Source organism: Triticum dicoccoides, chromosome 7B (assembly GCF_002162155.2).
Source record: "Triticum dicoccoides isolate Atlit2015 ecotype Zavitan chromosome 7B, WEW_v2.0, whole genome shotgun sequence".
Taxonomy (NCBI): Eukaryota; Viridiplantae; Streptophyta; class Magnoliopsida; order Poales; family Poaceae; genus Triticum; species Triticum dicoccoides.
The window spans coordinates 620,979,189-620,990,613 of record NC_041393.1 but is presented as its reverse complement, the minus strand read 5'-3'; positions in this window follow the sequence as shown (position 1 = coordinate 620,990,613).

The window sequence follows — 11,425 nt, the reverse complement described above, 5'->3', positions numbered from 1 at the left end:
GGTTGGGGGTTGGGGGTTTTGGGGGGTTAATTTAGGTGTTTCATATAGTGTTAGCTAGCTAATTAATAGAGAGAAGTGTCCTCTCTTATGTCTGTGCTTGGTCGACGCTACATACTATACATAAAGAGGCAGTCGACACGCTAGCTAGTAAGAAAATGAAGGGAACCATTAAGTACAGAAGTTCGTAATGCATACCGAGAGAAGTGATCGATCGACCTCTCCTTCTCCGAGAGATTGGTCGAACAACAAGTTTTCGTATTATCTATCCGACGCTACTGGCTATATACATATACAATATGTAAGATCTCTTAATTACAACCCCCTAGCAATTGAAATCAACTTCGACATGGTATTCTCCGGCTTTATTGATGACGTGGTCAAGAAAGAATCCCGCCAATTCCTCTTGAATACCTTTCATGCGATCTTGTTCTAGGAGTTCATTCCGCATCTGCCACGTCTAATTTGAAGAAGGGGGTTAATTAATACATATATATGAATGAAACTCAACAGAAATGATGGTGTAATAAAATAAAATTGTGAATATTATTGCTTGCGCACTTCATATTGTCTTTTAGAGTAGCCCCACTTATTTTTCAAAGTCGCGTTGTAGATGAACTCACACACGTAGTATCCATAGAAATCATTCCCTTGTTCCTGCCACAAGCACTTTACGAGAAATGGAGGTCAATCAAACTGATAATGAAGCATTATAAATGGCATTGATGAAAGTATAGCTATAGAATCAACGGAAGATACGCGCAACTAGCTAGCCAGTAGTACTTACTTTCGGGTATGTATATCGCAGCTCCTTCGGCAGTCCCGGAGCTTCTGTGGTGAACTGTTTTCAAACCCTGCAAGACAAAGAAAATAATTATTATTACTTGAGATATCAGGAATTGAACAAAAAGTTGCCGATATGGTGCGATAATGATCGATTGAACTTACTTGTTGAGAAATTCAGTCATGTCCGCATAGGTTTCGGGATCTTTTCGTCTCGAGTCTAAGACGGTTACTAGTCCCCGGTCAAGCTTAATCTTCAAAAGAACATAGTGGAAGCTGCGCACGCATGCATAACTCATCAATTACATTACTATAACCTCGCTCGAGTAACAAGGGAAACCGAATATGCACATGACAGTAACACTCACTTGAAGTTGTAAGGAAAGAGTATGGTATCTTTGTTTTGATTTTTGATCAACGATTGTAGCAAGTTGGCCTCGGCCTCTTCGGCGTGCTTTTTAACCTGAATATCATCTATGATATTTGTGTTAATGAACTCAATATCATACATTTCTTGTTTTCTGCACTCGACGATCTTCAATATGCATAATATATTGAGGATAATTAATTATAAATACATGCAATGAAAGAGCCGGGCTATATATAGAGACTTAATGACAGAAATAGTACTTATAGACAGTAGTAAAAGACCGTTAATTTATCGAGGGCCTTTTGATTGAAGAACGCGAAGAACTTCTCAAATGGAACAGGTAACAGATCAGTTCCAACAAGGTCGTGCTCCTCTTTAATGTTCACATACAAACTATTCATCCCCCAGACTCTCTGCAGGTTTTCATGTACCAATTATGGAATCTTCGCATCATCGTTGTTAGAGATTTTTCATCTTTGACAAGAGGCTTCCCGTACTCGTATCTGTGTTCGTCCACCTCCATGAAATCAGGAAGTTGATCGTCAGGCATGTAATCTGCAAGATTGCCATAACCGGCCACCGTCCCCGGAGCATTAGCGACAATGTCGCCGCTAGACACATTGAGCGGGGGGCACGATTGATTTGCTTGTTCGCCGAGCTGGGCAATATTTTTCGCAGCTGCTCGTTCTCTTGACCTTTGATGTCTGACAGTACTTCCCGACCGCTCCGCTTGGAGATATGTCTGTTTAGTAATGCGCTCATAGTTGGTTCTCGGTGGAGACTTTGCTGGTTTCCTCAGGGCATCGAGAGTGCGCTTTGCTTTCACCGGATCTACCTTCTCCTCCGGAGGTGAATGTCTCTTTGCTTTCAACCCTTCAAAGAAGTTGTCCACGTCGGCCCGCACGATCTTCGCGTTTTTCTCCATGGTCCTCTCATATGGTAACTTCTCTAGAGGCTTGAGAGGAGGACCGTATCTGTATTGCCTCCCGCCTCTGGCTGTACTGCTAGACGCCGGAGCAGACGGAGCGGCTGCGGCGTCTGTCTTCTTTCGTGCTTGCTTACGAGGCGGAGGAGAAGGACTACGATGCGCCGGAGCAGCCGGGCGGCGGCGGGTCTCTTCCGCCCTTGCTGGCGAGGCGGAGAAGGAGGAGGCTGCTGGCTGCTCGGGCGCGCCGGCGCAGGTGGAGAAGGAGGTGGAGTGCCGCCATGCACTGGAGAAGGAGGCCCAGTGCCCTGATCGTCACTCACCGGAGGAGGAGGCGGTGGAGGAGGCGGAGTGCCCTGACTCGTCGGAGGAGGAGGAGGAGGCGGAGGCGTCCAGTTTGGAAGGTTGATGAGCTCCTTCCGCCATAGGCATGGAATCTTCAGAGCAGAACCCAGCCTAGTCTCCCCTTCACCGGTAGGGTGGTCAAGCTGGAGGTCCTCAAATCCCTCCGTTATTTCATCACCATCACCCTAGCATATCCTTCTGGAATCGGCCGGCAGTGAAAAGTTGCGTCAGGTTCAGTAGGATAAACAGAGCCAACAGCCGCCTTGACCTTCAAATTCATCCATCGCGTCATAATGTGGCAATTTTGAGACTTCGTGATAGCATCCACGGGATAGCAGGCAGGAGCCGTCAAGACATGCTCCGGCTGAAGCAGCTCGGTGGAAGCCACGCTGCTTCTCCGCTGAGATGGCGGGGTAGCTTCGGGGGAAGCTTCGGCAGGTCGTTTGCTGCGATCTGCTTCTCGTTCCTCTTCTCGTTCCTCTAGCCCCATTACCCTTTCGTGCAGCGCCTGCAGTTGGCCCTGCTCTAGTTTCTTCCTCCTCTCCTGGGTTTTGTAACCCCTGCGTCCGGAAAACCAACCTTCCACGGAATGGAGCCTGGCGTGCCTCGTGTCCGTCCAGGGTGCTCAAGATTCCCGAGGGCTGTTGTGAGCTCGTTCTTCTCCCTGTCTGGAACGAACGTCTCTTTCTGCGCTGCATCGATATAGTGCCGAAGCTTGGTGACTGGTATTTTCAGTTGCTCGTCCGTCCAATGGCACTTCCCTGATACAGGGTCCAAGGTTCCGCCAGCCCCGAAGAACCAAGTCCGGCAACGGTCTGGCCAGTTCATTGTCTCTGGTTCGATCCCTTTATCAAGCAGATCATTCTCAGTCTTGGACCACTCAGGCCGGGCTTTGAGGTAGCCACCTGACCCCGTGCGATGGTGAAACTGCTTCTTCGCAGCATTTTCCTTGTTTGTCGCCGACATCTTCTTACTCTTTTCCGATGTCTTGTGGGCCACAAATGCAGGCCAGTGATCTTTGATCTTCTCATATTTGCCAATGAATTCTGGTGTCTTTTCTTTGTCGACAAACTTGTTCAGCTCTTTTCTCCACCTCCTGAATAGGCTTGTGATACGTCTCCAACGTATCTATAATTTTTGATTGCTCCATGCTACTTTATCTACTGTTTTGGACTATATTGGGCTTTATTTCCACTTTTATATTATTTTTGGGACTAACCTATTAACCGGAGGCCCAGCCCAGAATTGTAGTTTTTTGCCTATTTCAGTGTTTCGAGGAAAAGGAATATCAGACAGAGTCAAAACAGAACGAAATCAATTGGAGAAGTTATTTTTGGAAGGAAAGCAACCCATGGAACTTGGAGTGCATGTCAGGGGAGATACGGGCTGCCCACGAGGGTGGGGGGCGCGCCCCCCTACCTCGTGGGTCCCCCCCGTAGTTCCTCTGACGTACCCCCTGCACCCATATATACTCTTGTACCCTAAAACTTCCAGAACAGAAGATAGATCGGGAGTTCCGCCGCCGCAAGCCTCTGTAGCCACCAAAAACCTCTCGGGGCCTCGTTCCGGCACCCTCCGAAGGGGAAACCCATCACCGGTGGCCATCTTCATCATCCCGGCGCTATCCATGACGAGAAGGGAGTAGTTCACCCTCGGGGCTGAGGGTATGTACCAGTAGCTATGTGTTTGATCTCTCTCTCTCTCTCTCTCTCGTGTTCTCTCTCGTGTTTCCTCTGTGGCACGATCTTGATGTATCCTGAGCTTTGCTATTGTAGTTGGATCTTATGATGTTTCTCCCCCTCTACACTCTTGTGATGAATTGAGTTTCCCCTTTGAAGTTATCTTATCGGATTGAGTCTTTTATGAGAACACTTGATGTATGTCTTGGTGATCAACTTGCGGGTTTCGTGACATTGGGAACCTATGCATAGGGGTTGGCACAAGTTCTTGACTCTCCGATAGAAACTTTGGGGCACTCTTTGAAGTACTTTTATGTTGGTTGGATGAATCTGAGATTGTGTGATGCATATCGTATAATCATGCCCACGGATACTTGAGGTGACAATGGAGTATCTAGGTGACATTAGGGTTTTGGTTGATTTGTGTCTTAAGGTGTTATTCTAGCACGAACTCTTTTATAGATTGATCCGAAAGAATAACTTTGAGGTGGTTTCGTACCCTACCATAATCTCTACGTTTGGTATCTGCTATTAGTGGCTTCAGAGTGACTCTTTGTTGCATGTTGAGGGCTTGTTATATGATCTATCTATGTTATTATTGTTGAGAGAACTTGCACTAGTGAAAGTATGAACCCTAGGCCTTGCTTCCTATCATTGCAATACCGTTTACACTCACTTTTACCACTTGTTACCTTGCTGTTTTTATTATTTTAGATTACAAAAATCCATATCTACTATCCATATTGCACTTGTATCACCATCTCTTTGCCGAACTAGTGCACCTATATAATTTACCATTGTATTGGGTGTGTTGGAGATACAAGAGACTCTTTGTTATTTGGTTGCAGGGTTGTTTGAGAGAGACCATCTTCATCCTATGCCTCCCACGGATTGATAAACCTTAGGTCATCCACTTGAGGGAAATTTGCTACTGACCGACAAACCTGTGCACTTGCAGGCCCAACAACGTCTACAAGAAGAAGGTTGTGTAGTAGACATCAAGCTCTTTTCTGGCGCCGTTGCCGGGGAGGCTAGGTAAAGGGCACTCACTCACACCCCGTCAACTAAGCTCTTTTCTGGCGCCGTTGCCGAGGAGGTTAGCGCTTGAAGGTATATCTTTAGATCTTGCAATCGAATCTTTTTGTTTTTTGGTTTAGCACTAGTTAGTCTATAAAAGAAAATTACAAAAAAAATGGAATTGAGTCTCATATGCTTCACCTTTTTAATATCTTTCGTGAGTATGATGGAAAGGAAAATTGTGCCAAAGTGCTAGAAGAAGAATTACATAGAATGCTTGGCATGAAATATGTGAATGATGAGCATGATTGCAATGTTGTTAGTATAAATTCCTTGAATATCCATGATGCTAATGATATGCAAAGCCACAAGCTTGGGGAAGCTATGTTTGGTGAAGATGATATTTTTTGTCCCCCAAGCTTTGATGAACAAATTTACTATGATGAAAGCAGGCCTCCTATCTATGATGATTATTGTGATGACACGTATGCTTTAAAGAATAATGAGAACCATGAAACTTGTCATCTTGATCTTAATTTTCAATCACATGATAGTTGTTTTGTTGAGTTTGCTCCCACTACTATTCATGAGAAGAATTTTGCTTATGTGGAGAGCAGTAAATTTTCTATGCTTGTAGATCATGAAAAGAATGCTTTAGGTGCTGGTTATATTGTTGAATACATTCATGATGCTACTGAAAATTATTATGAGGGAGGAATATATGCTTGTAGGAATTGCAATAATATCAAGTTTCCTCTCTATGTACTTAAAATCTTGAAGCTATGCTTGTTTTACCTTCCTATGCTTGTTGATTATTGTTTCCATAAGTTGTTTACTCACAAAATCCCTATGCATAGAAAGTGGGTTAGGCTTAAATGTGCTAGTTATATGCTTCATGATGCTCCCGTTATGTTTCAATTCTTATCTTTTATGTGAGCGTCATTGTCATCATCATGCCTAGCTAGAAAGGCATTAAAGAAAAGCGCTTGTTGGGAGACAACCCAATATTTATCCTTACTGTTTTTGTGTGTTCACATGATTATGCTACTGTAGTAATCATGTTTTATAGCTTTTCAATAAAGTGCCAAGTAAGACCTTTAGGATAGCTCACGGTGATAGTTGTGTTGATCCTGCTGAAAACCAGAAACTTTTGCACCCAGTAAATTAGTTTTGTTAATTCACCGAAACGTGCTTCTGATCTGATTATTTTTTATCTGGATTGATACACGAATTTCGTAGGACTTCCTAATTTGGTAGAATGTTTGGAGCTCCAGAAGTATACGTTTGATACATATTACTACAGACTATTCTGTTTTGACAGATTCTGTTTTCATTGTGTTGTTTGCTTATTTTGATGAATCTATGAGTAGTATCGGAGTGTATGAACCATAGATAAGTTGGAATACAGTAGGTTTAACACCAATATAAATAAAGAATGAGTTCATTACAGTACCTTGAAGTGGTGTTTTGTTTTCTTTCGCTAACGGAGCTTACGAGTTTTCTGTTAAGTTTTGTGTTGTGAAGTTTTCAAGTTTTGGGTAAGGATTCGATGGACTATGGAATAAGGAGTGGCTAGAGCCTAAGCTTGGGGATTCTCAAGGCACCCCAAGATATTCAAGGATAACCAAGAGCCTAAGCTTGGGGATGCCCCGGAAGGCATCCCCTCTTTCGTCTTTGTTCATCGGTAACTTTACTTGGAGCTATATTTTTATTCACCACATGATATGTGTTTTGCTTGGAGCGTCATTTTCTGTTGTTAATATTTGCTTGCTGTTAGTTAGAATAATGTTTTGCGTCTTTAGTTTCAATAAAGAAGTCAAGGATAGCCTTTGCCATGCTTGTTTTGCTAGTTTACATGTTGCTGTTTGAAAACAGAAAGTTTACAGCTGTTGCAAAAATTTCCTAGAAAATTCAGAGAATGATATAATGTTGAAACCTTTTGAATGATGAGATATGATAAATTTACTACAGTGGGAATTTTATTTCATAATTTTTGGAGTTAGGGAAGTATTGATACTCTTGCATTCTTTATAGACTGTACTGTTTTGGCAGATTGCTGTTATGTTTGCATTGTTTGCATAAGTTTGCTTGTTTAATGATTCTATTTGAGGATAGGAGTATTAAATATGGAGAGGCATTTAGTATGCAATGTTGAATAATTATTTAAGTGATTTGTTACAGTAGAAAATGATAAGGTTTTGCATTGGTTTATACTAACCTATCTCACGAGTTCTTGTTGAGTTTGTTGTGAATGAAGCTTTTGATAAAAAGAGAAACCATGATATGAGAGGAATTAAGGAGACACAAAAGCTCAAGCTTGGGGATGCCCAAGGCACCCCAAGATAATATTTCAAGAAGTCTCAAGCATCTAAGCTTGGGGATGCCCCGGTAGGCATCCCACCTTTCTCCTTCAACAACTATCGGTTAGTATCGGTTGAGCCTAAGTTTTTGCTTCTTCACATGAGTTGTTCTATCCTTGCAATGTAGTTTTCTTTAGCTTTGCTTGCTGTTTGAATAAAGTATCAAGATCTGAAATTATTAAATGAGAGAGAGTCTTCGCATAGTTGCATAATTATTTAGCTACTCATTGACCTTCACTTATATCTTTCGAAGTAGTTTGTCATTTGCTCTAGTGCATCACTTATACCTTTTAGAGCATGGTGGTAGTTTTATTTTGAAGAAATAGATGAGCTCTCATACTTCACTTAGATTATTTTCAGAGTCGTTAATAGCATGGTAATTTGCTTAATATTAATACACTTGGTATTCATGATATGTGAAACTTTCTTATGAGTGTGTTGAATACTAAGATAAGTTCGATGCTTGATAATTGTTTTGAGACATGGAGGTGATCGTGCTAGTTGAGTAATTATGAATTTAAAGAATGCTTGTGTTGAAGTTAGCAAGTCCCGTAGCATGCACGTATGGTTAAAGTTGTGTAACAAATTTGAAACATGAAGTGTACCTGGCTTGTGCATCCTTATGAGTGGCGGTCGGGGACGAGCGATGGTCTTTTCCTACCAATCTATCCCCCTAGGAGCATGCGTGTAGTACTTGATTTTTGATGACTTCTAAATTTTTGCAATAAGTATATGAGTTCTTTTGACTAATGTTGCGTCCGTGGATTATACGCACTTTTACCTTTCCGCCTTTGCTAGCCTCTTTAGTACCGTGCATTGCCCTTTCTCACCTCGAGAGTTGGTGCAAACTTCGCCGGTGCATCCAAACCCCGTGATACGATATGAACTATCACACATAAACCTCCTTATATCTTCCTCAAAACAGCCACCATACCTACCTATCATGGTATTTCCATAGCCATTCCGAGATATATTGCCATGCAACTTCCATCATCATATTCATGACATACATTACTTTTGTCATATTGCCATTGCATGATCATGTAGTTGACATCGTATTTGTGGCAAAGCCACCATGCATTATTTTTCATACATGTCACTCTTGATTCATTGCACCATCCCGGTACACCGCCGGAGGCATTCATATAGAGTCATATCTTGTTCTAAGTTTCGAGTTGTAATCCTTATGTTGTAATCAATAGAAGTGTGATGATCATCATTATTAGAGCATTGCCCAAAAAAAAGATAATGGCCAAAAAAAAGAAAGGCCCAAAAAAATGGGGAAGGCCAAAAAAAGGCCCCCAAAAAATAAAAATAAAATAAAATAAAAAGGGCAATGATACTATCTCTTTTTCCACACTTGTGCTTCAAAGTAGCACCTTGTTCTTCATGTAGTGAGTCTCATAAGTTGTCTTTTTATACTAGTGAGAATTTTTCATTATAGAACTTGGCTTGTATATTCCTACGATGGGCTTCCTCAAATGCCCTAGGTCTTCATGAGCAAGCGAGTTGGATGCACACCCACTAGTTTTCTTTTGTTGAGCATTCATAGCTCTAGTGCATCCGTTGCATGGCAATCCCTACTCCTCATGTTGACATCAATTAATGGGCATCTCCATAGACCATTGATTATCCTTGTCAATGTGAGACTTTCTCCTTTTTTGTCTTCTCCACACAATCCCCATCATCATATTCTATTCCACCCATAGTTCTATATCCATGGCTCACGCTCATGTATTGCGTGAAGGTTGAAAAAGTTTGAGATTATTTGAGTATGAAACAATTGCTTGGCTTGTCATCGGGGGTATAGAAGTTGGGAACATCTTTGTGTGACGGAAATGAAGCATAGCCTAACTATATGATTTTGTAGGGATGAATTTTCTTTTGCCATGTTATTTTGAGAAGACATGATTGCTTTATTAGTATGCTTGAAGTATTATTATTTTTATGTCAATATGAACTTTTGTCTTGAATCTTTTGGATCTGAATATTCATATCACAATTAAGAAGATTTACATTGAAATTATGCCAAAGTATCACTCCGCATCAAAAATTCTTTTTTATCATTTACCTACTCGAGGACGAGCAGGAATTAAGCTTGGGGATGCTTGATACGTCTCCAACGTATCTATAATTTTTGATTGCTCCATGCTACTTTATCTACTGTTTTGGACTATATTGGGCTTTATTTTCCACTTTTATATTATTTTTGGGACTAACCTATTAACCGGAGGCCTAGCCCAGAATTGCTGTTTTTTGCCTATTTCAGTGTTTCGAGGAAAAGGAATATCAGACGGGGTCAAAATGGAACGGAATCAACTGGAGAAGTTATTTTTGGAAGGAAAGCAACCCAGGGAACTCGCAGTGCACGTCAGGGGAGATACGGGCTGCCCACGAGGGTGGGGGGCGCCCCCACCCCCCCGGGGTGCGCCCCCTGCCTCGTGGGGCCCCCGTAGTTCCTCCGACGTACCCCCTGCACCCATATATACTCTTGTACCCTAAACCTTCTAGAACAGAAGATAGATCGGGAGTTCCGCCGCCGCAAGCCTCTGTAGCCACCAAAAACCTCTCGGGAGCCCGTTCCGGCACCCTGCCGGAGGGGAAACCCATCACCGGTGGCCATCTTCATCATCCCGGTGCTATCCATGACGAGAAGGGAGTAGTTCACCCTCGGGGATGAGGGTATGTACTAGTACCTATGTGTTTGATCTCTCTCTCTCTCTCTCTCTCTCTCTCTCTCTCTCTCTCGTGTTCTCTCTCGTGTTTCCTCTATGGCACGATCTTGATGTATCCCGAGCTTTGCTATTGTAGTTGGATCTTATGATGTTTCTCCCCCTCTACTCTCTTGTGATGAATTGAGTTTGCCCTTTGAAGTTATCTTATCGGATTGAGTCTTTTATGAGAACACTTGATGTATGTCTTAGTGATCAACTTGCGGGTTTCGTGACATTGGGAACCTATGCATAGGGGTTGGCACACGTTCTTGACTCTCCGATAGAAACTTTGGGGCAGTCTTTGAAGTACTTTTATGTTGGTTGGATGAATCTGAGATTGTGTGATGCATATCGTATAATCATGCCCACGAATACTTGAGGTGACAATGGAGTATCTAGGTGACATTAGGGTTTTGGTTGATTTGTGTCTTAAGGTGTTATTCTAGTACGAACTCTTTTATAGATTGATCCGAAAGAATAACTTTGAGGTGGTTTCGTACCCTACCTTAATCTCTACGTTTGTTCTCTGCTATTAGTGGCTTCAGAGTGACTCTTTGTTGCATGTTGAGGGCTTGTTATATGATCTATCTATGTTATTATTGTTGAGAGAACTTGCACTAGTGAAAGTATGAACCCTAGGCCTTGTTTCCTATCATTGCAGTACCGTTTACGCTCACTTTTACCACTTGTTACCTTGCTGTTTTTATTATTTTAGATTACAAAAACCCATATCTACTATCCATATTGCACTTGTATCACCATCTCTTCACCGAACTAGTGCACCTATACAATTTACCATTGTATTACAGGCCCGCAGCGTCCCCGCACGGTTGCCGGCTCCCTCCGGCCGACTCTGGCCTTCCCCACCTCCGACGCCGACTGCTCCACCCTGGCCCACGGTCGCGTGCCCCATGTCACCTTCCACCTCCGTGCCCCTGCCTGGCCCGCATGCCCCGCGCCGGCTGCTCCACCTTCCGCCGAATAAAAGACGAACAAAGCGAGAAAAGTCAATGATCGGGTGCCCATGCAGATGAGCTATACTCGTTGGCCAGGGGACCATCTTCAACTGTATTTACTTAAAAATGATATGAGATAAATGGAATACATTTTACACGATCGCCCAAGATCAAAAGAGCACCAACTAAAACAGTGGTTTTCGCTTTGATGCAGCAACCAAGAGGGGAAGGGACACACATTATGGTTATATAGTGGACATATGGGAACTTGACTGTGGA